General features: G+C 41.9%; 1 protein-coding gene across 1 annotated transcript in view; it reads right to left on the bottom strand.

The window, feature by feature from the left end:
* GALNT2 (polypeptide N-acetylgalactosaminyltransferase 2) overlaps nt 1-24810 on the bottom strand; it is a 216239-nt gene that overhangs the window by 46541 nt on the left and 144888 nt on the right. The window lies entirely within an intron of this gene.

The raw sequence follows: 24810 nt of genomic DNA on the forward strand, positions 1-24810 counted from the left end.
ACATGGCACCTCTCAAATTTGAGCCATACAGACAGACACAAGACTAGAAGAACAGTAAGTAGCTTTTTTTTTTTTTTGAGACAGGGTCCAACTCTGTCACCCATCCTAGAGTGCAGTGGCATGTTCATAGCTCCCTGCAGCCTTGAACTCCTGGGCTCAAGTGATGCTCCTACTTCAGCCTCCCAAGTAGCTGGGATTACAGGTGTGCCACCACATCCAGCTATTTTTTTTATTTTTTGTAGAGATGGGGGTCTCATTCTGTTGCCCAGGCTGGTCTCGAAATCCTGGCTTCAAGTAATCCTCCCACCTCAGCTTTCTAAAGTGCTAGGATTACTGGCATGAGCCACTGTGCTCAGCCAGAATAGCTATTTTAAAAAATAGCTGATAGCTGTACGTGGAAGATGCTAAAGTATCATACACTAGAAATAAGCCGTAAAGGTTTACTGGGCTCAGCAGAACCCATCAGAGGAACCCTTCAAAGCAGGGTCTACAGACCTGAAGAGCATCTTAGTAAAGAGCAATGTTCCCAGAGAATCCTGACAGAACACCACACCTGGGCAGGACTGACAGCCTGCGAGGACTTCTGGAAACACTTAATTTCTGGTTTGACTGCATTCAGAGTTACTAAATTGGTAATACTACTGATACCAGCTTGGAAAAGAGGCTTTGGTTTCAGAAAAACAGTTCTTAAATGGTGATGTTGATGCCCCATGGTCTTGAGGATGAACAGTCTTGCCTGTGAGGTGGCAAGAGGGGCCTGTTTGTCTGTCCCATGCCAAGGTTTCCTCCATGCTGGCATTTATTATCTACACAATGTTCCTGCAACTCTAGCAGTTAAACACACTGCCACCGGAATTGAAGCAGCAGAAAATCTTTGCTGGGGCTCAGAAAATGATGCCCCAAATTATATTGCTTTGGCATGCTGAGTGCTTTGAATGAAGGAGATTCACAGACCTCAGAAATAAGCCTCAGAGCCAAGGTCTCTCTCTGACCGTCTCCTCCCCATCCCCTCCAACTTCCCTTCAGAAGCACAGGGAGGGACTTTGTCTTAAGTTCTCTTATCTGACTGAGGGAAGTTCATCCAGAAGATGTGCAATTGTCTTGGACCCCCTCTCTGGAATCTACATTAACCAGAGATTAACTCATATAGCAGAAGAAACTAAAAGCCCACACCAAGACCCCACTCTTGGAGAGACTTTTCACTTATTCTTTCAATTATTCTTCTAAAGGCTGTCACCTGAGAGATTTATCTGCATGATAAAATAACCTCTGTTCACAATAGAGTTCTGCCCCTTGCCTTCCCATAACTTGTCGCCACCTCCCTGAGACCCTGGAGGAAATTTGTTCCAGGCTATTGTCTGAATTTCCATCCTAATCATCTCCCCTAAACATCATTTACTCTTCTAAAATTGCCTACATCTCTCACTTGCCTCTTCCCTATGCAGAGAGTATTTAAGCTTCAACCATCTGGCCCTTCTTTGAGTCTCATATTTTGTGTGGCTCCTGTGCACATTTGCACATTAATAACAAATTTATTAATCTATTGTCAGTTTATTTCAGCTGACATAAAGATTCAAACCTTCAGATGGGGAGGGAAACATTCCCTTCACTCTTATGCCTTCCAGGGGACCAATACATTTAAAAAAATTATTCTGTAAGTTTTTTTTTCTTTTGAGACGGAGTCTTGCTCTTGTCATCCAGGCTGGAGTGCAGAGGCACAATCTCGGATCACTGTAACCTCCGCCTCCTGGGTTCAAGTGATTCTCCTGCCTCAGCCTCCCGAGTAGCTGGGACTTCAGGTGCCCATCACCATGCCTGGCTAATTTTTGTATTTTTAGTAGAGACAGGGTTTCACCATGTTGGCCAGGCTGGTCTCGAACTTCTGACCTCGTGATCCGCCTGCCTCGGCCTCCCAAAGTGTTGGGATTACAGGCGTGAGCCACTGTGCCTGGCCCTAATATAAGCCCACTGTAGTTCTTAATATTGTTTACCAGAGCCATGAATTATCTGCCCCCAAAATTAGAGATAATATCTCAGATGCGAAATCAGTGGACGAAGGAGATAGATTAAAAAAATATATATTTGGAACTCAGCCATTGCTAAAAACATTTAAGGAGTTAAGAACTGAAGTGGATGGTCTAGCAGCTGCCAAACAATGACCAGCAATTCCACAGGAATGGCCGCACCTTCAGATAAAGTGTTCAACAGACACTCGTTTTCTCTCGTGACTACTTCAGAGAAGTGAATTTTGAAAATAAACATGAAAAGCAGTGCAATTAAAAAGCAATAAGGTCAGAATCACAAAATGTGCTTCTTTTGTTTATTATAGTTATTGTTTTAATTAATCATGAGAAATTGCATAATATACTAGTTTTTTGGGGGAAACTGTTCACCGTTGTCTGGGGGAAAAATGCAGTCAGGAATTAATATCGTACCTCATTAGAGCTCCTGACAGCTAAGTCTTTCCTGACAAGTAGACTGATAGGCTGGTTTTTCTTTCTTTTTTCCAATTTTAAGAATTAGCAGATTGTTAGATTAAGGAAGTGAGAATCTGCAAGACTTCAACTGTAACAAATTACCAAAGAATGTCCTTCCCAAGAACCCAATCTGTAATGCTAATGAAATAAGGATTCCGCGTTAGGAGGCAGCTATCCTCTGCAATTAGGTCCCACTTAACACAGCGGGAATTGCTGAGCCGAGCAGACCTAGGTTGAATGACTTACTGAACATGGGCTTCCGCAGCTATAGGAGAATTTAAAAAGAGACATAAGGCAGCATTTTTTCATGCTAAATCATAGTAAACGGAACCGATCCAATCACGTCCTATTCTCTCGTTTTCCTTTTCTCTGCAGGAAGCCTCATCTTCCAGGAGCATTTGGAAGTCTCACGGGGCTCTGGAAACGTTTTTCAGAACACGCAGAGCTGCTGCGTTCGTATCATTTTATTAAAATTCATCTACATATTCATAAGGCATCCATTTTTGCTAGGAACTGGCATTCAGGAAACTTAAGAGGGATCCCATTTTTTAAGGCAAAGAGAGATAAAAAGTAAAAACTAAGAAATATTTTACATCCCAGAGTTAGAGTGAGTGTGAGTATGTATATGAATTTAGATAATAAGTCCTCACATTGAGCCAAGAAGGTGGGGTCGGCTTGAAAAATGTCTTTAAAAAGAAAAAGAATAAATTTTGTATTTAAAGAGCCATATCCCTGCCAACCAGTCTTCACTACTCCAGAGCTAGTGAAAGAACACCCAATATAGTAACTCAACAGGGGAGCTGGCTGCCAGGGGCACTTTCATACTTGAGCTTTCTTTGGGAATTGAGTAGAAACTGTAGTTTATTTGAAGTCAGCGGCAGGAACAGTGTGCAGTAAGGTTTGTTCTACCAGACGACGCAGGCTAGAAGCAGTGACTCTGAGAAGAGTGGGTGGGGTTTCCGGCTGACCTTGTGGGCTCAAGTTCACTTGAGTGTCCAAGGCTCTGGTGCTAATGTGATCGACTTCCTGTTCAGTAAAATGGAGGCTTTAAAAACTGGACATGTAAAGATCTGTTTTAAGAATCCTTTATTTAGCTTTAAATTTCTCTGAGATTAGATGGCTTTCAGTACCTGAACTCTTGGTTAGCTGGAAATGGAAAAAACTGGTGAATCTAAACAACCACACTGTATAGAGAGTCTCTCACGGTGGAAGAATGACTGTCTTTAGGGCAGACGTTATACCTGGGCTTGATCAAGACATTGATGAAATAACCAAACGCAAGCTCTTTGGACTGGGAAGCTCCAGCTTCTGTCCAATAACACAGAAAGCTGTTTCACAGTGTGGGGAGGAATAAAGAAATAGGTTTCCTTCTCTACCCCAGGCAGGCCATGCCCCCCCCCACCCCAGGTGACCTAGTGTTTTTGCAAAGAGCCCTCGGTAACCTTGGTTACTGTGTAATGTGTGACAACTAACATCACTCCTCATCTGTGAAAATGGCCCTTACTATCTTGCCTGATTATTGGGAACCCCAAACAAAAACGTGTGAAAAAGGACTCTGAAAACTGTCAAGGTCACTTTAATGAATGCAGGGTTATAATTTGCATTTGGCAGCTGTGCGTCAATGGTGACTGGGAGGTCAGAGTGGAGCTTTCTCTAGCAACTTGGAGAGGCAGCCGATGAGACAGGCTCTGAGACATCTTCCAAGTCCACATGCAGCAGCGGCTCCAAGTAGAGAATACACTGTCAGTTAAAGGGACAAGGGTTCCCAGGCCTGCAAGAAGGGCTCAGTAGATGGAAAGGTGGGAGAAGATGGAGAAGCATATTTAAATAAACTCTCTTTAAGAAAGAGAGTTCAAGAACCTCTACAAGGCCCAGAGAGGGGATGTGGCCAACACGAAGACCACACTTTTTATGAGATAGCCACAAACACCAAAGAGAGGGTCACGGGAAAGAAAAATTCCTAGATGAATATGCACCATCTCCCTGAATTGCCCTTGTCATTCAGATTTTGTAAGGAAAATACTACACAACTTAACTGATTATTAAGTAAGCATTAGTTTATGCCTATACAAAGACAGGATTCTATTACGGAAGAGATGGGGAATAGATATTTTCAAAAATAAAAAACAAAGTTATAAACAATGCCAAGCCTCCGCAGGCACTTTCTGGGTATCCAGTGCTAAGGGGCGTGCTCAGTTCCTCCCTGAAGCAGGCAGGCACTTCCAGTGGAGTCCCCTAAGGGAGTTGTGTGTTCTGATTAGGACTGGAGTCCTGCGTAGGAGCAACTCTGCTGGCAATGGGGCTCAGAAATGCTGGTCTCCACAGCAGCTACGTCTATCTGCGTGTCTATGAGCAGGCATTTGGGCTGTGGCTCAGGTTCCCATGGAAAAACTCCAGGACAAACAACACAAGGATCATGCAAGGTCGCGGTATTTCCAAGGTTCTGATTATGTGCTATGTATTTACAAATTATCATATTAGCAGTCTGGATACATTCAATTTGTAAATTGAGTTTGAGTCTGCCCCCGAGATACAAATCTAGTTTTGATCTGCAGGCAAAAAACTAAGAAAAAAAAAAGTTTCTGGGTTTGCAAAGCTGAGGGGCAAGTCTTAGACTGCAACAAATTCATCAAGGCAATGAGCCTCCTGTGGCCTCTTGGCAGCAACTGACATCACTGTGTGTTTATGTGAGTAAAATATTTCATGCATAAAATTTAGAGATATTATAGAAGCATCCATGTACCACTCTGCTTGCCAACTCTTAATATCTTGCAATACTGGCCTTTGATTAAAAAATTTTTAAATAAAATGACACATGACAGGATGACAGGTAATAATTACAGCCCTTACCTCAATCCTCATCTTCCCCAGGGGCAATGACTATCTTGAATTTGGTGCTTCATTGTTACTATGTGTATTTTAAATAAACTACCCATGTACATATTCAAAAATTATACCAAGCATTTTTCTGCATCTGTTTGAAGTTTATAGGGATGGCACTGTGCTGTGACCTGCTGTTTTAACTTTTTGGGAGGTGCATCTGTTCAGACACACACAGCTCTATTTCATTCACCCTCACTGCTACACTGCTTTCCACTGTAGGGAGGAACACACCACGTCATCCCTTTTCTGCTGATTATCAATTCTCTCCATTAGAAACAATGCTGCAGTGGACACTGTCTTTTTACACAGCAGAGAAAATTTCTCTGCATTATTTACCCACAAGTAGGACTACTTGTCATACATTATGAACCTCTTCAACTTGACATAGCCATCTTAATCTCAAGTGGCTGGACCTAGTGTCACTCCTGCCCGGACCTGCATGAGATCATACTGCTCTGTATTCTCACCATCCCTAGGTATTACCAGGTTTTAAAATTTTGCCAACCAGATTGGTATGAAGTAGTCACCATTTTAACTTTCATGTACCTGATTACTAGAGAGGCCACATATCATCTTATATGCTTAGGAGCTGACTGGATGGTTTCTGCTGTTAACTGTCTATTCATGTTCTTTGTCCATTTTTTGATTAGGTTTTACCTACTATTTGGCTGTAGGAATTTATATGCTCTGGACACTATCCTTTGTCAACCAGATGCATTGCAAAAATCTCTGTGGCAGATGCTTTAATTTTGTTTATGATGCTTTTTGTCAAACCTACTTTTTAATTTTGAGTTTTCAAACTGTGACCCTGGGGTAACAATGTTCAGGAAAAGCTTTCTTAACTGAAGGTCATTAATATATTGGAAATTTTATTTCAAATGTTTAAACTTTTACAAATGCTTTTAACAGGTTGTAACAGGTTATATATCCTTCATAAATATTGAAGGATTATGTATATCCACGTATATCATGGAGAAAATTACAAAACATAAGTGAAGGACATTTAAAAGTGCCCAGTATTATAGAAATATTAGTTTTCTTCAAACTAATCCATAAATTCAGTGAAGTGTCATGCAGGGTTTCTTCACGGAACTTGAAGAGCTTATACTTAAATTCATCAGGAAAATCAAATGGTCACGAATATCCACTGGAGTCTTAAAGAACAACACATAATAGGGCAACATGCCCGAGGAGCCATGAAGCGTTACTGCAGAGCCACAGTGATTAAGGCAGAGTGGTATGGGTGCGGGGTTACACACACAGATGACCAGAACAGAAATGGATGTAGACAAGTTCCATGCTATCCTTCATATATAGATGAAGGAGATCCATAATCTCCTTTTTTTCCTGTGTGGATAATCCATTGTCCCAGCATGATTTAATAGTTCATTATTTCATCACTGATTAGTAATGCCACTGCTGTCATGCCAAATACTTATTTATGTCTACATCCGTTTCTGTTCTGGTCATCTACGTGTGTAACCCTGCACCTGTACCACGCCGCCTTAATGAATGTAGCTCAGCAGTAACTCTTCATGGCCCCTACTAGGCGATGTTCTTCAAGACGCCAGTGGATATTTGTGACCGTTTGCTTTTTCTGATGAATTTAAGAATCAGCTCTTCAAGTTCCATGAAAAAACCCTGCATGACATTACACTGAATTTATGAATTAATTTGAAGAAAATTAATCTTTCTACAATACCGGATATTTTAAAATATCCTTCAGTTATGTTTTATAATTTTCTCTATGAAAGTCTTGCACATCTTTGGTTGCATTTATTCCTCCGTATCTAACAGTTCTGCTTGCTACGGTGAAAGGAGTCTCTTTTCCTATTACATTTTTGAATTGGCCATTCCTGATACCGGTTTTTGTATGTGGACTCTGTATTCAACACCTCACTGTGCTCTCTTATTTGTTCTGATAGTCAGTTTGCAGGTTCTCTTAGATTTTCCACAAATCAATACATCTACATTCTGTCCCTGTCTTTCCACTCCTTACACATCTTGCGATTCTTAAGATGGCAGTGATTATGGCCTGCAACACAATATACAATTTTTAAAAGTGGTAAAAAACAACCTTGCCTTGATCCTATCTTTAAATTGAACACAAGTAGATTTTTATCATTAAGCTTTGTGCTTGCCATAGATGTTTTACAGATGCCTTTCATCAGGTGAAGGAAACTCCCTCACAAGTGCTGAATTTCACTGTTTTCCCTCCTGCATCCATTAATATGACCTACAGCTATTCTCCTTTAATTCACTGAGAAGATATATTACATTATTTTCTGATATTCAATCATTTTTACATTCCTAAAATAAACTCTTCTTGGATATATATATATATGTATATAGCTGTATTATATAGCATATATATATATATATATATATATATAGCTGTATTAGATTTGCTAGTATTTGATTTAGGATTTTCTGAGTCTATAACCATAAACTGAACAATTTGCTGTTCTTATACTTTCTTTTTCTGGTTTCGTAGCTACATACTACTGAAGGAAATAGGGTAGCTTTCCTCCTTTTCTATTCTCTAAAACAGTCTGGGTTTTATGCAAACCCATTTGAGCTTTGTGAAATTTTGAGAAGGCAAATTTTTTATTGCTGAAAATTTCTTTTGATGGTTTGCACTTATTCATATTTTTTTATTTCTTAAGAGATTTTGGTAACTTAAATTTCCCTAGAAAATTATCAGTTTCATGTAAGTTTCAAATTTATTTGCATAAAAGTATACTTCTAATTTTCTTATGATCTTAGTTATATCTGCTTTTTTACACCTAATATTAATGTTTCCTCTCTATTTTTGTTAATCAGCATTTTTAGAGATTTATATTTTTTAAAGATAAAGCTTTATATAGTACTCTCCACTGGATTTTTAGTTCACTAATTTTTTCTTTTACCTTCCTTATTTCCTTCCTTCTGCTTTCTTTAGGTTTACACCCTGTAGTTTTTTCCACCTTCTTCAGTCACAGAGTGATCTCAGCTACCTTACATAAGGAAAAATGGTTAAAAATTCAAGCAAATTCTACAGCTGGAGAAACACAGGCAGCTTTCTCAACCATGAGATGGGTGAGTGAAATGGGGAGGGGGAGAAATGTCCGCGGGTGCGATGACTGGCTCCCCCAACTTTGGGAGGAGAGTGGCGAGGCCCCCGCCTCTGAGCCAGGTAAAGGCACCTGCCTCCGCACGCGTTCGGAAAGACGGAGCAGCCCAGGGAGCCCTGCAGCCACTTGGACCTTTCTTTCTCCAGCCAACACAGCACCTGAAAGTCTGCGAGTCTCCATGTGCGCCCATCAGCCAGGTGAGATGAGCCGAGAGAGCCTGTGGGGGCATTAAATTAGCCAGCAGGGCCAGAAGTTTTAAAAATCAAAGGAACATATTAAAATACATTCTGTTGCTTGCTAGCCCATCTCCCTATTCATAGACAGATATTCGGTGGCAGGGGGAGGGTGTTAGCACCTCAGGATGCTGGGATTAAGGCTCTGGACACAGCTGGTGATGCAACAGAGGCGGTGAATGCCTTCTGTTTCCTTGCCCTCATCCACAGAAAATGCTTACGCCACTCCCACTTCAAGGGAAAGAAAAGGGCAGGAAGGTCTGTTGTTTCAGTGACCATCCTGGCAGCCTGATGCAGCTGCCCATGGACACAGAATGTCCATATATGCCTCTGCTGTGATGTTGGGGCTCCAGCCAGGCTAGAGCCAACCGCAGGCTGGGCGCATGCTCCTCATTCAGGACTCCGATTTGCTTCTGCGGTAAGGGCAGTTGCTTTAAGGCCGCAGACTTCTGATTATCACAAAGCTCTGACAGTTTAGTGAGCATAAGACTCATTCATGGAGCTTATGAAAATGAACATGCCTAGGCCCTGCCTGCTTCTCCCATCCCATTCTGAATAAGTAGGTCTGGGTGATACTTGGGAATCTGAATTCGAAAAGGCCCCTGAAGGCAAGGCTTATACAGGTTGCTCTTAGACCTCATTTTAAGAAACACACAGAAAAGTGAGAGGTGTTATTAGTGAAACAGTTCTCTAATATGGAGCCATAATTAGACTCATCTGGAGAACTTGCATTAGACCTGGAACTCTGGTATGGACCATACAGCACAGAGGTTAAAAAACAAAAAACAAAAAACAAAAAAAACAAAACTCTGCCTCCTCCAGATTTTGATTTCCCATTCCCCCTCTCTACCACAATCTGACCCCCAGTGGTCATCATACATGAAGTGGCCCAGCCCACGCTGTGTTCCTCAAAGTCTACCATGACTATGAAGCCTAACACAGAGAGAGTCAAGGCTAAGCCACTGGGAACAGGACCCAACATAACTAGGCTGAAAATAAGATCTAGCCCAAGCTGGAGTCTGGATCCACCACAAGGCAGAAGGGGCCACTGGAAAGAGGCCCTCCTCAGGCCAACCCCAAACTGGGCTGGGGATACATCTCTCAACCTCAGGGCACTTCCACTAGGGCCCATCCCATACAAGACGCTCAGCTTCACATTTTCAAGATGTGTTGCTATGGAGTCTATAGAAAGTCTAGGCAAGCTACTGGATAGAATGTAAACCGGAAATGGAAGCCAAAAAAAGGAAAATGGAAAAAAGTTCACTAGCTGTTGTATAATGTTCATTTAATTAAAACATACTCTTAATAATCCTCCAAACAGTGATAATGGCGTAATATTCCACCAAATCCACTAATTTCTGATTAGTCCTAATAGCTACAGAGTTTATTTCTATAGAGGTCTTTCAAAACTAAACAGAACCAAATCCTAAGACATTAAAAAACCTCTGCAGGACCTCTGTGAAATCAAGCTTCTTAAAAATCTGGTCGGCAGGAGATTTGAATAAGCTCCATTAATAACCTTAGGTTTGTCTCACTTAGAAATTATTCATCTAAAATAACTCTCTTGAATACCGCAGGCTTCTGCATTCTGCAACGCAGAGGAGTCGGAAGCATGTTCTAAAACAAAATATTTACCCTCCCTGTGACAGAGGAAACTCAAGCCTATCATATTTACTGTACTCCCTTTGAAGTCCTCTAATCCCATTGAAAAGCCAAGGGTTCCAGAGGCAAAAAAACACGCACACACACTCAGACCAAGCGGAGAATCCAAAAACACACTCTTCGCTCACCAAACACTCCACGCTTCGGCACTGGCCACAGAAAATGCTGCCCAGAATACGTGAGTATTCTCCAACAGAAGGGGGAAAACATTAGGTTTCCCCTTGAAGCTTTCAGCAAGCCATCGTTTGATGGAATAAAAATGTTTTTTCATTCAAAGAGCACCATTTGCCCTTTATTGCCTCCAGTTTTACAGACATTTTAGCTGAAAACTTTTCAACAGTCAAGAGCTATTGACAGTCGAGAAAATAACAGCCCTGGATGAATCCATCTGAACTCTCTCGTCATGCCCTCCGAGGGCTGCACTTCAGCTGCCAGGTCCCACTCACCATTTAAGGCTAGAGTCATTTCAGAGAGACTAAATTATTATTGTCCTTTAAACTTTCATTCCTCCCAATGCCAGGGGACAAGCTGCCTTTTCTGGATGGAGGCTCACGCTGCTCATCAGACAATGTGAACACTGCACATTCCATTTCTTCCCTCTTGCTACTCCCCTGGGACAAGTGGCACCCTTAGTCCTGCTAGAGTAACTCCAGTAACTCCCTCTGCCTCCTGGTGCCCACCATCGTCCTCTTGGATACGTGAGCTCTGGTTTCCAAGCTGTCTGAGGGTTTAGTTTTTACTTCCATTGTTCCATGAAGAGATGTGCTTTTATTTTTATCTGCTCTGCCTGTCTCAAAGTGGTGAATCCTTTAGAGCACCCTTCTTAGGGGTTATTCAGGCAGTTGGTTTTCTTTCCTACCCTACTCTTGCAGTTCTCCCCACAAAAGCTGGGCCAGATAATGGAGCAGTTCTGATTGTCCCAAGTGGACAGGAGAAAAGCCTAAGTTCTGTGGAGGGTGACATTTTAGGGCACCACGCTTTTCAGATACACTGAATTGCTCTGTTTTGGCCTGTGGTTAAAAAGACCAACTTTTCAGCTAGGCACAGTGGCTCACGCCTACAATCCCAGCACTTTGGGAGGCCGAGGCAGGAGGATCACCTGAGGTCAGGAGTACAAGACCAGCCTGGCCTATACGGCGAAACCCCGTCTCTACTAAAAATACAGAAATTTGCCCGGTGTGATGGCGGGTGCCTGTAGTCCCAGCTACGCGGGAGGCTGAGGCAGGAGAATCGCTTGAACCTGGGAGGCGGAGGCTGCAGTAAGCCGAGATCACACCACTGTACTCCAGCCTGGGTGACAGAGTAAGACTCCGTCTCAAAGAAAGTAAATGAATAAAATTAAAAAAAAAATGGCTAAGAGTCTATTAAACTTTAGACCATCAGGTTGGCTTAAAAATCAAAACATATGCTGTTACAAAAGATGAACGATAAACCTAAGACAAAATGGCATTCAAAAAAGAAAAAAAATCAATAAAATACAAAAATGTATCAAGAATAAGTGAAATAAAGTAGGAGATTAACATTTATGCAAAGCAAAATGTATGGCAAAAAAAGGAAAACTTGTTCAAGGACAGCCTGGGCAACACAGTGAGAGCCCATCTCTATTAAAAAAAAAAAAAAAAAGAAAAACAAATAAAATGGGGTAATTTTATGTCAATAAGGGTATAATCCATGAATATATATCTTCTAAGCCCTTCATGCTTAGAAATAAGCAGAAACTCCTAGCACTGTAATGTGAGTTTCAAATGCTTTTGTCAATAACAAAGGTTCTGAATGTAATTGATCAGGTTGGTTGAACATGTCTATTTGAACTTGGAAATGAGTATAGATGTTACTAGCCTTTAAAAAATACCCATCAAATATTCACAGAAATGAGAAGTAAAGATTGCAGCTTCTGGGGGCAGGCTGTTGTTTAGACCTCACCACAGCCTGGTGAATGGGGCAAGTTCTGTTTCTCTAACTATCAAATCTTAGTAACAATAACAACAGTACCTACGCCTCATAGGGTTGCTGTGAAAATTAAATGAGTAATGCGTGTAAATTGCTTAGTATAGCACCTGGAACAAAAATCTCAATTAAAGGTAGCTACATCTCATGCCCAAAGTAAAACCCTCCATATATGCAAAATAGTAAAATTATAAAGTTGTAATGTCTGACTCCACAGTAATAAAGTGAGGGGAAAAAAATCTCCAATGACCTAAGTTTAAAAAGATAAAAAGAAAAAAAAGTCAGTTTCTTACCATTTTGAAACTCTTTCCTAAATAAGCAATGTACCAAAAAAGAAACCAAAAACAGAATTCCAGAGTGGTGAGAAATAATAATAGTGGTCATTTACAAGTAGGTTTAAAAATAACCAAAATTATCACACTATATTTCGTATTATGAGACTCAGCCAAAGCTGCACTCAGAAACCAATTAAGTAGACTTAAAGTAAGAATTCAACATTCAACTCTCATGGGGCGGGGGAGTGCAGAGGAAAGCAGAGGGAACGGGCAGACATGAATGCATTAAAGAGAAAAGCAGGAAGGCCGAGGCGGGTGGATCACGAGGTCAGGAGATCGAGACCATTCTGGCTAACACGGTGAAACCCCGTCTCTACCAAAAATACAAAAAATTAGCCGGGCGTGGTGGCAGATGCCTGTAGTCCCAGCTACTCAGGAGGCTGAGGCAGGAGAATGGCGTGAACCCGGAAGGCGGAGCTTGCAGTGAGCTGAGATCGCGCCACTGCACTCCAACCTGGGTGACAGAACGAGACTCCGTCTCAAAAAAAAAAAAAAAAAAAAAAAAGAGAAAAGCAGTGGAATGTATATAAAATCCCAGCACTTGATGTCAAGGATGAAAAGAAGAAAGAAGTAAGGAGGAGAAACCAGAGACACATCACTGGCATTTTTAAAGAAGAAAAAAATGAAAAGTTTATAATTAATAAAGATTTAAGTGCATATATATATAACACTATGCCAATAAATTTGAAAATCCAAGGGAAATTTATTCTTTTGGGAAGATATAAATCAAATTAATTCAAGTAAAACATAGAAAAACTGAACATATGTCAATATTCATGGAAGAATTTTAAAAGGTTATCAAAGGATTACTGTAATTAAAATAAAAATAGCTCTAAGTTTAGATGACTTTGAAAGGTGAGCTCCAACAAAAAACTCCTTTGCAAATCAGTTTTTCTGAAGCATCTAAAGAAATTTAGGAATTTGTTCTAAATTCATTTTACAAAGTTAACATAATCTTGAAGCCAAAGCTAGATGAAGGAAGGAAGACAGCAGGGAGGAGGAAAAGAAGGCAGGCAGGCTGGCCGGCCACAGATACTTTCAGCTATGAATCTTCATTCAAAACCTAAAATAAACCAGTAGCCAAACTCAGCAATATATTGAGTAAATTCTGGTCCATTTTCAGAACCAAATAACACACTGTCATCTCAAATAGCATTTCCTTTTAAATGAGTAAGCAAAGAGGTTATTCAAAAATATTCATCCCAACATTAGCATTAAAAAGGAAAAGAATCTAGCAGTCCATTACCAGAGAGCTAGCTAAATAAACATAAAATGGGATATATACAGCTTTTAGAAAGGAAAGTTAGATATTTAACAGTCCTAGAAAATATTTCCTATGTATTACTGAATGAAAAAAAAGTAGGCAGGCAAACAGCAAATACAGTGTCATTTTATTGTCACTGTATTTATAGAAAATGACATACATCGAACATCAGAGGGTATGAGACAAATTGGGAAGGACATTCACCAGAGACAATGTGAAGCTTTCAGATTTTTTTTCCTGTGTGCAACAAACATGTATCTACTTTTAAAAAGCTTTTTCTTTAAAGAAAAAACCAGTTTTGAGTAATTCAGTGTATTTAAAGAAAGGAGAACTTGGGGAGTTCATGATACAAGGTTGCTAACAGCCCACTGCGTAGACCATTAGTATCTAGGTGAAACACAGACCAATTCAGAGATTTTAGCTAATATTTGGCCAAGATAAGGTTTGCCAACAATAGAAGGCAGATCATTACCATCACCGTCACATCATACCATGACTTCCTTAGGGCGGGTCTGATTAAGCCCAAGAATGGACCAACCATTCGTTTGATGGCACCACCATGCACTGGCCTCCAGGGGATGCCTCTTTGCAGATAGGATTCTACAGTCAACTGGGTTAACTGAGTGATTCCATAAAAGCAGCTACCAAGAGAGATCTAGTTCAGCCCAGTCAGCACGTGGTGACAGTGAGGGAGTGGCAAAGCCTACCAGGAGCTACGCTGGGTGCTAACCAATCTCAAGGGCAACCTGTGTACCAGAGGCCCTGCAGGATATCAAGCTGAAGACCATCCCAGGAGTTTCAACTCCCTTTATGCCCTGTCCCCCTCATCTACAGCATGGCAACCCAAAAGTAGGCTCTGATGCCTCCGGGACTGGCTGTTTATCATGTGGCAGCAGAATCAATGGTATTCTTCTTTATTTACCTAGTGACGGTCCATAATTCCTAATCTTTGATTCCAACATAAAAAAAAAAAAAAACACCTTGGAAAAAAATCTGTATCCTATTTGGTGGCAAAGCCTGCCACAACCTGAATTATGTGGCAGTAAAACCTGACCTGATGACTGTTCTCCTGATTTATCCCACTTGGCATGCATATTCATGTTTTGCTGCAAAAATATTAGTGTTTGATTACAAGGTACTGTCTCAAGATTAAAAACATTATTTCACAAATTGTGTATATGTCATTAATAGCTCTCTAGATTTTTTTCAACAATCTGAATTTCCTAAGAATTTAAGTGAGGAATTAGAGAACTGTCTAATTACAGATAGTCTGTCTCCCAAAGCAGCTTACGAAATACCTGGAGAAATCATGCACAGCTACAAAACAAGAAAGCCCAGGCACAGAGGTTCTGGGTGGGGGTGGCAAGGTCTCAAGTGAGGCAGCAATCCCACGGCAGGGGGCCGGTCAGAAGCAGTTCTTTGGAAGAATCTAGGCGAATTGTGCTTAAGGGACACACCCATTTAGAAAGGTTTAGAAGGGCAGTGGAGAATACCATGAATGAAGACAGCAACAAGCACTTTGCAAAGAATGCCCCCACATCTGGAATGCATCCACATCAGAAGTCTCAAGAAAGGTAAGTGGGTGGGGGAGGCAGGACCGGCTACTGCAGGCCATCTATGCAGGGCCCAGGAGGGGGATCCAGGTGCCCTCACCATTGGTTAGTTCTTGCATGGGAGGGGCATGCAGAATACAGGCCTGGGAGAGGTAGTGAGAGATATGAGTAGGCAGGTCCAGTGACTCAGAAGGGAGGACAAGGGACTGGACCAAGAGTGGCAATGAGAGGAAGGGGTTAATTTGAGAGGGATGCCAGAACAGAAAGCCACCAAGGCCACTTGGGCAGCTCATGGTCCCACGCGCCAGTACATGTTGGCCAAGCAGAATTAGGCAACCAGGGCATTGCTTTATTCTAGCCCAGAGCAACATACAGGGAATTTTCCAACTTCAACAGGTGGCACTTATATGTGAATATCAAGAACAAGTACCTTGCTTGGCCTTTGCACTTAAAGAATTACCAAGAATAAAAAAGATTTGGTTTAAAGGGCCATGGCAAAGATGCCAAAGGAAATTCAATCATCATCATAAAGAGGCAACAGATAACAAACCCAGTGTCCCTTAAGCCAGCGGTCCTCAACCTTTTTGGCACCAAGGAACAGTTTCATGAAAGACAATTTTTCTACAGATGGTGGAGGGGGGAGATGGTTTGGGACGAAACTGTTCCACCTCAGATCATTAGGCATTAGATTCTAATAAGGAGCACACAACCCAGATCCCTTACATGTACGGTTCACAATAGGGTTCATGCTCCTATGAGAATCTAATGCCCATGCTGATCTGACAGGAGGTGGAGCTCAGGCGGTAATGTTTGCTCATCCCCTGCTCACCTCCTGCTGTGTGGCCTGGTTCCTAACAGGCCATGCGTCACTACTGGTCCATGGCTTAGGGGTTGGGGACCCCTGCTTTAAGCCTATTTTGGTAACCAGAAATACCTCCACATCTAAAAATACACATTCAGAGATAGATAACAAAATGATTTTAAAACCATCCATAAACGTTGACAATCTCAACTGTGTAACTTCTACCGAGGCTTGCCCCCTGAATTCCAGATTTTTGTATATCTTCATCCACCTACTTGACAGTTCCACTTGGATGAAAACTTCCCTCCTAATCTTTCCAGCAATGCTTCCTGAATAGGAGCTAGTATTCATTTGGTACTGATTATGTGCCAGCCACTGTGCTAAGTCACTTACAGGTGTTAACCCATTTAGTCCTCACGGCAGCCCATGAGACGAGTATTATCATCACCCTTAACTTATATCACGAAGGAGCTAAGTGACACGCCAAGATTGTGCAGCTGCTAAAGGGATAACTGGGATTCCAACATGGGAGACCTGGTGCTGGCATCCACACCTTAACCAGGAGGTTGTACAGCTCCCTGCTCTGCAAAGGACAAGTCCATTCTTCAAGTTGCTTGGTCAAGAAACTCAGTGGCACCCTTCAGCCCTCTCTTCTCCACACTCCACATCCGATTCAGCATATCTTGTCATCTCTACCTTCCAAAGGCATCCAGAATCCAACCACCTCTCACCACCTCCATTGTTAGTCCCCTGTTCTTAGCCACTGTCATCTTGGCTGGATCATGGCAACAGGTTTCTCTGCTTCTGGCCTTGTATTTCCCACCCCACCCCCAGTAAACCTGGTCTTATCACAGCAACCTTTTAAAAGACTGACCCTTTAGAGGCCTAATTCAGGTCATGCTGTTCCTCTGCTCCCAAACCTACAATGGCTTCCATCTCATTCAATGGCTGCTATAGTTTGAATGAGTCTCTTCCAAAATTCAGGTGTTGCAACTTAACAGCCAATGTAGTGGTGACAGAACCTTTAAGAGGTGATTAGATAATGAGGGCTTCTCCCTTTGGGCTTCTCCCTTTGTGAAAGGAATGAAGGCCCTTTAAAAGGGCTTATTGAAGGGAGTTTGTCCCTTTTTTGCCTTTCTGCCTTCTGCCACGTGAGGACACAGCATTTGTCCCCTCTGGAAGATCCACTGTTCTTGGTGCCATCTTGAAAGCAGAAACCAGATTCTCACCAGACAATGTGAGCCTGCCAGCTTAAAGATCTTGGACTTCCCAACCTCCATACTGTAAGAAGTAAACTTCTGTTCTTTGTAGGTTACCCAGTCTCAGGCATTTTGTTATAGCAGCACAAAACGGACTATGACAGAGACAAAGCCAATGCCCTTACCATGCGCCTCCAGGCTCCTAGGGCTTGGTGCCTTGACTCCTCTAGACCTCACCTCCTTCTACTCTTCCTCATGGCCTCCTGCCTAGCAACTCTGGCTTCCTGCTGTCCTTTAGATAGGCCTGGCACACTAACTCTTTGGGGACTTTGCCCTTGCCACTTCCTCTGATGAGAACTCTCTTCCCAGTTATTCAAATGCACACTCCCTCGTTCCTTCCCTCAGGTCTTTGCCTAAACACCTTCCTGTCAGTGAGACCCTCCCTGATCACCTGTTTAGTATTAAAACCCTTGACTCTTTCACACTCCTAACCTCCACCGCTAATTTTTTTCTCTTCTGTATTTAACATGCTTTTTAAAAACCATATAATTAATGTTTTATTTTATTGTTTTCTCCCCCATCCTCTTAATGTGAGCTCTATGATGGCAGAGTTGTTGTTTTTTTAATGTTTTGTTCACAGCTGTTTCCCCGGTGACCAGAAAAACACCTGTCATGTAGTTAGCACTCAAATCTTTGCTAAATAAATGCATAAATCCAAGAATAAAAAGAAATCTTCAGTGAATATAAAACTTTAAATCCAAGTACAATATTCCTATTGGGATACGTCCTTTTTTAAATAACTTGAATTTCCAAAGAGGTGTGGATTTTCTCACATTATTGTCAGATGAAGAAAATCATGGCTTATTCAATACAGTTAAGATAGTCGTTACTATAAAAGTCTGAACTTTAAATTTTACAGATGGCAGTGGGGATTATGGGCCCTCATAGGTTCTACCATTAACATTTAACAACTCCAGAGTACAGGCCAGGCATGGTGGCTCAAGCCTGTAATCCCAGCACTTTGGGAGGTAAAGGCAAGAGGATCACTTGAGGTCAGGGTTTGAGGCCAGTGTGGGCAACGCAGCAACACCCCGTCTCTACTAAACAATTTTTTTAATCAGCTGGGTACAGTGGCACACACCTGTAGTCTTAGCTACTCAGGGGGACGGCTTGAGCCCAGGAGTTTGTTGCAGTGAGCTACGATCACACCTCTGTACTCCAACTTGGGCAACAGGGTGAGACAACTCCAAAGTATACATGAATTGTCAGTTACACCAGTGAACAGATAGGTGTTTTGGCTTAATAATGAATGTACCATAAACTAACAATGCTGCTTCTTTTAAGTTCATGAGAAATGTCACAAGTAATCTCTGAAACCATATTCAAGTGAAATATGTAGCCTAAATGACAGAAAAAGTTAAAATAAATTTTATAGTATTTTGATTGTTTCCTAAAATATACAAAACCCTTCCACTGAAAAAGAAAGCTGTTCTTGCAGTTTCATGGTTCCACGATGGGGGGCAAAGTGATGGGTTTTAAATGGATAGTTGAAGTAGGACAGTTTGTTAGGACTCGAAGAGTGATCTCATTTATCAAGCAAAACTCTGTTGCCTCCATTTTTCCTGGTCTAACTTCTTTCTGAAATAGGTAGGATCACTGCTTCACAGCTATTTCTGCAACTGTTTTTGGTTCAATGATAAAACAATCCAATACCATCTCAATGTGACAGAGGCATTCACATACTGGAAGCTGAAAGTCTGCCAGCCATGTCACACACATTTTGAGAGCAAAGTGTAACAAAATAACAGTTCACTCTTTACTCAAAGCTGATATATATACAAGCCACTAGTCACTATGTTAATGTCCTGTATTTGTGTAATGTATGTAGTTTATGTGTACATCTGAGCCTAATAAAAATGCTGTAAGACAGGCCAGGCAAGCATGATTATTGTTTTACAGTTAAGAAACCCAGGGTTTACAGAGAGATTATTTTAACCTCAGTCTGGGAGCTAATAGCTGGTTGAGCTATTAATAAAAGCGACACATCCCAACTTCAAGCCTATATTTCTATTTACTCTCCTTCGAGATAGACATTACTGCTCAGAGCAAAATTTATAAACTGCCAAATTCAGAGTGGATTTGAATTCCAAATAAAACACCCAGGTGTTTCTCCTGCTTCCAGTGACAGTAAAGTTCCTTGCTGTAGACCAACCTACTCACTAAAAGCAACCAGAAATTCGGGATGAAATACACTGAAGAATCTATCTGAAGGCACTGGAGAGCTAGCAAAGCAGCCAGGTGTGAGGTCAGGTTTCCAGAAAGGAGAAGCGCCTAGAGAGGAAGGCCAACATTCTCTGATCGTCTTCCCCTGAAACGGCATAGAGCCAAACGGCCGACTGAGCCGAGCAGAAGCGATGGTCTTGCAGGTGCAGAGCCAAGTGACAGCTTCCGGAGGTGCCGTGGGGCTGTGGAGGCTGGAAATGGACTTCAGAGCTTGCTGAGGAAACTGGGCTCTGATAAATATCCCAGACTTCCAGGTCGAATCCCACAGGGCTACTTCCTAGTGGCAAAAGAGAACTGGAAACTCACCAGCTCTCTCACAAAAGACCGAAACCCAGCTTTATACCAGCTCAATTCCAGACCTGATTAAGGTGACCTGCCCTATTTTAACCGCCTGCCAGAGAACAAAACTAAATCCTCTTTGGAGGAAAAAGTCAGTGAGAGCCCTGAAATACCTCTGTATTTATTCATACACAACAAAACACAATCACTGAAATGAAGAATTCAGCAGTGGATTTAAAAGCAGACTAGACAGAGCAGAGGAAAGGATCAATGAACAGGAAGCAGGCCAACAGAAATATATCCAGACTGAGACACAGGGAATCAAAAAGAATAAAAAGTACAGAAAAGAGCTTGTAAGGGACAGAGGAAACGTAGAAATATCTAACAAAGATGAAATTAGGGTCTCAGAGGAAGAGGAGACAGAACTGCAGCATGGCAAAACTGACAAGGCATGAAGCTCAAGAGTCAGGAAATTCCACAAATCCCAAACAGGTTCAGCACAAGGAAAACAACTTCTAGGCATATTATAGCAAAATTGCTGAAAAAAAGAAATATCTGAAAAGGCAGCTGGAAGGAAAAGTCAAATGTCTTCAAAAAGAACAAGACTAACAGTAGACATTTCGCCAGAAACAACAAAAAACAGAAGACAACTGAAAGAACGTAAAGGGGCTGACGGTCACTGTCAACCCAGAATTTCACAGTCAGTGAAAAGACTCTTCAAAAGCAAAAGTAAGCCAGGCGTGGTGGCTCACGCCTGTAATCCCAGCACTTTGGGAGGCTGGGGTGGGCAGATGGCTTGAGGTCAGGAGTTCAAGACCGGCCTGGCCAACATGGTGAAGCCTAGTCTCTACTAAAAATACAAAATTAGTCAGGTATGGTGGTGGGCGCCTGTAATCCCAGTTACTTGGGAAGCTGAGGCAGGAGAATCACTTGAACTGGGGAGGCGGAGGTTGCGGTGAGCTTAGATCACACCACTGCACTCCAGCCTGGGCAACATGGGCGAGACTCTGTCTCAAAAAAAAAAAAAAAAAGTAAAGTTAAGATGTTTTCAGACAAACAAAAGGACAGAATTCATTGCCAACATACTGGTACTAAGAGAAATACTAATGAAATACAGAAGGAATATGGTCTTAGGTAGACAAATAGAAATATAAGAAATGAGGAGCAATCGGAATATAAATATGTGAATAAATCAAAAGAATATTTACTGCATAAAACAATAAAAGATATCCTGTAGAGTTTATAAAGAGAGAATTAAGCTGAATGACAACAAGAGCACAAAGGGCTGAAGGTAAGTGGAAGGTAAATTATTATGAGGTCTGTGCACTGTCTAAGAAGTAATAAAATTATTCATTTACATTAGGCTCTACATGTGGACTTACTAGTCAAGAATTTAGCAAACCAACAGAGAAGAAAATACTTAACGTAGGAGGATGCAAGGGAAAAAGAAACACAAAGCAGGTGGAACTAATAGAACATAACCAGTGAGATGTTGGTGTTAAACCCCAATAAACTAGTACTTACATTAAATGTAAAAGAACTAAATACACCAAATAAAAGACAAAGATTGTTAGAGCAGATGAAAGTCCAAAATCCAACTATAGGCTACTTACAGAAGATACGCTTTAAATATAAGGACATAAAAAGTTTGAAAGTGAAAGCATGGGAAAATGTATACCATGCAAAAACATGAAACCAAAGAAAGATGGTGCAGCTATACTGATATTGTAAGACAAGAAGCATTACCACTGATAAGAAGTGCATTTCATAATGATAAAAGGGCCAGTCTACTAAGAAAATAACAGAAACTAACAAACAGGTCTAAAATAGAAAGAACAGAGCTCTGTTGTAAATGGTCTAGAGGTGGTTAGGTTATCCTTACTAGGCTACGTAATTGCCTGTTTCCTTGTCTGCCTCTCCTGGTAGACTACAGTTTCTTGACAACAAAGACGATCCTCATGGTCATCACTGCATTCCCAGGATGGTAGCAGAAAGAAAAGACTAAAGAATAAAGAAAGCAAATCACACAACTCATTTAGCATCATCGTGCTTTTGCCCAAACCATAACCCAGAGTTACAGATGGGGAAACTGAGCCACACGTGTGGGCAGCCACTCAGGGTTTAAGCTTTGAGAATACGTTTGCTAATGATCTTTGAAAAGGAGACTTGAAATGGGCCCTTCAGAGATGCCAACATCGACACAAACGAAATCTCTACAGTCAAATCAATACAGTCTACTTATACCAGTCTCAATGCATTCTTTAATTCAGATGGAGAGAAGGCCTGAAATAGTCAAAAAAAAAAAAGGAGGAAACATATCAAGGGAAGAAAAAGAACGGTCTGTGGTTGAAACCAGAAGTTGGTTTTATAAAGACACAAAAAATCAAAACAAAACATAAACGAGCACGCTGATGCATAATGACATGGCTTTGGTGTGAACTGTGCACATCAGATGCAAGTTACAACCTGGGATGAGTTGGTGGGGGACCTGTTAAGCAAGGAGCCATTATTGCTGGCCACTTCCCACTCCCCACATCTCATATATCTCACTGAGCCTGCCAGCACCCTTCCAACAGCAGGCAGAGATGTCACACTGACAGGCAGAGATGTCACACTGACTGAACACACAAGCAGAAGTCTCACTTCCTGAACGGCATCAGCAATGTTCCAAGGGAACAGAAATAGAGTGCACTCTTCCAATACATTTTCTTCGAGGATCTGAAGCTGGAAAAAGAAAAACAACCCCATTTCTTCTCCATTTCTCAGGATCCCATCAACATGTGGCCAGCTTCCCTTAGGAGGTTGTTTGGCTGCAAGTTACCAACACCCATCTCTTCCATTTTTTAGGTGCATTCAGGCCTCATGCCAAGACTCATGCCTAAAAGCCAGGAGTATGAAAGACCCTCTGAAGAGCAGACAGTAAGGGAGCCACAACTATTAGACAGAACCCTGAGCCAGGGATATAGAGCGCTCCAATTCCTCCACCAGTGAGCCCTGTTAGAGCTCAGGCAAGTGGCTCACCTTTCTCGTCCGCCTCATAGACAAGTGATAAAACTTCATGGCTTAATAACTGTAAAATCCCTGGGGACTAAGGCTCTCTAGATACAAGGTGGTGCCTTTTGAGGTCCCAGGATATCCTAGCTGCCTGCCTCTCCCTAAATATGTTCCGACTGACAATGTGAAAAATGGGAAAAGCGACCTCTGCTCTGCAAACTGAGCTCACATCCCGCCGAACCTGACTCCTGTGTGCAACTCTTCTACTTTCTGGAAGTGGGGTCTGAGTTCCGGGCCTTCTGGGAACTGGTATACGACATCATCAGAAGTATAGCATCCCTACCCACTTTACAGGAGGGTGATGCAGAGTAAATAAAATTTTTTATTTTTATTTTTAGAGATAGAGTCTCACTCTTGCCCAGGCTGGAGTGCAACAGCATGATCATAGCTCACTGCAACCACAAACTTCTGGGCTCGAGTGACCCTCCCATCTCAGCCTCCCAAGCAGCTGGGAGTACAGGTGCACACCACCACACTGGAGTAATTATTTTGTTTTTAAAGATGGGGTCTCACTATATTGCCCAGGTTGGTCTCAAGCTATCCTCCTGCTTCAGCCTCTCAAAGAGCTGAAATTACAGGTGTGAGCCACTGTGCCCAGCCTTAAATAAAATTAATGCACACAAAAGGCTGAGCACAGGCCTTGATACCAAAAAATGTTCAATGAACTGCTTTGTTATTGTGATTATTGAACAAGCTTTTAAAGATCCACTTGTTACACCACACCCAAACTCCACCTGCCCCACGGCCACAAATGCCAACAAAGCCAGAACAGCTAAGCCTAGAGAAGCGCCTGTACCCACCTGTGACACCCCGTGTGGCCTCCCATCTCCTCCACCAGGACCCTATGGTGCAGCATACACAGTTGGAGTTGGGCTGCAAATCGATGCGGGAGGAGTGGGTGCTCGGGCCAGCTCCACCATGGAGCAGCGGTTCCGTCACAAGAATCTCAGGAGGCCAGTGGCGCATGTTTATGAGATGCCGTGAGCTGCCGAGAAGTACAACATAAGGACAAAGCTCCAGCACTGCCTGGATCTCCAATCACCCTCCCACTGGGGAGCTGTGTGGATTTCCCTAGATCTTCTGCCCCCCTAAAAAGAAAACTCCGAGTCCCCTAATAGTTGCCTTAGCCAAAGCCTCCCTCCAAGCTGGCTGACTTCATGCTGAAAACCTTTTCTTGGCTTCAGCAATGTTTGTTCTTTCAGAATAAGAATGGGAAGTTTGGATTTACCTTTCCCCACAATCCTTAATCCTGATTAGCCACTCTTAAAACAACTGATATCAATGCTGACATTCCAGTGAGAGTAAACAGCACAACCCAGGCCTTCAATGTCTGCCCTCTTAAAATGCCCCTAAAAAATAAATAAAAGAACACACCCTTAAGAGCTTTGACCTATGTTTTGGCTGTGTTAAAGGCAGACATTTCAAAAGTGGTCAAAATAGAGTTCTTTAGTAATTCTTCTAAACAAAGGCTGAGCCACTATAATCTGTAACCGGAGTAAAAACAACATATTCTTGACTTAAAGACAAATCGATTTGATGTACAACTTGGACACACTCCTCTCAAAGAAGGTTCCTTTGTAGGGATATGGTTCAGGCGGTGGTATTTCAGCGTGAGACACAAAAATGTTTCAAAACCCCACATTTTAAATGTAGTGGTGGCAAGGCAGAGAAAAGCTTTCTAGTAACTAAACGTTTGAAACCTGAAGGAAACCTGTTTCTTTACCAA

Source organism: Pongo pygmaeus, chromosome 1, assembly GCF_028885625.2.
Source record: "Pongo pygmaeus isolate AG05252 chromosome 1, NHGRI_mPonPyg2-v2.0_pri, whole genome shotgun sequence".
In the NCBI taxonomy this organism is placed as follows: Eukaryota; Metazoa; Chordata; class Mammalia; order Primates; family Hominidae; genus Pongo; species Pongo pygmaeus.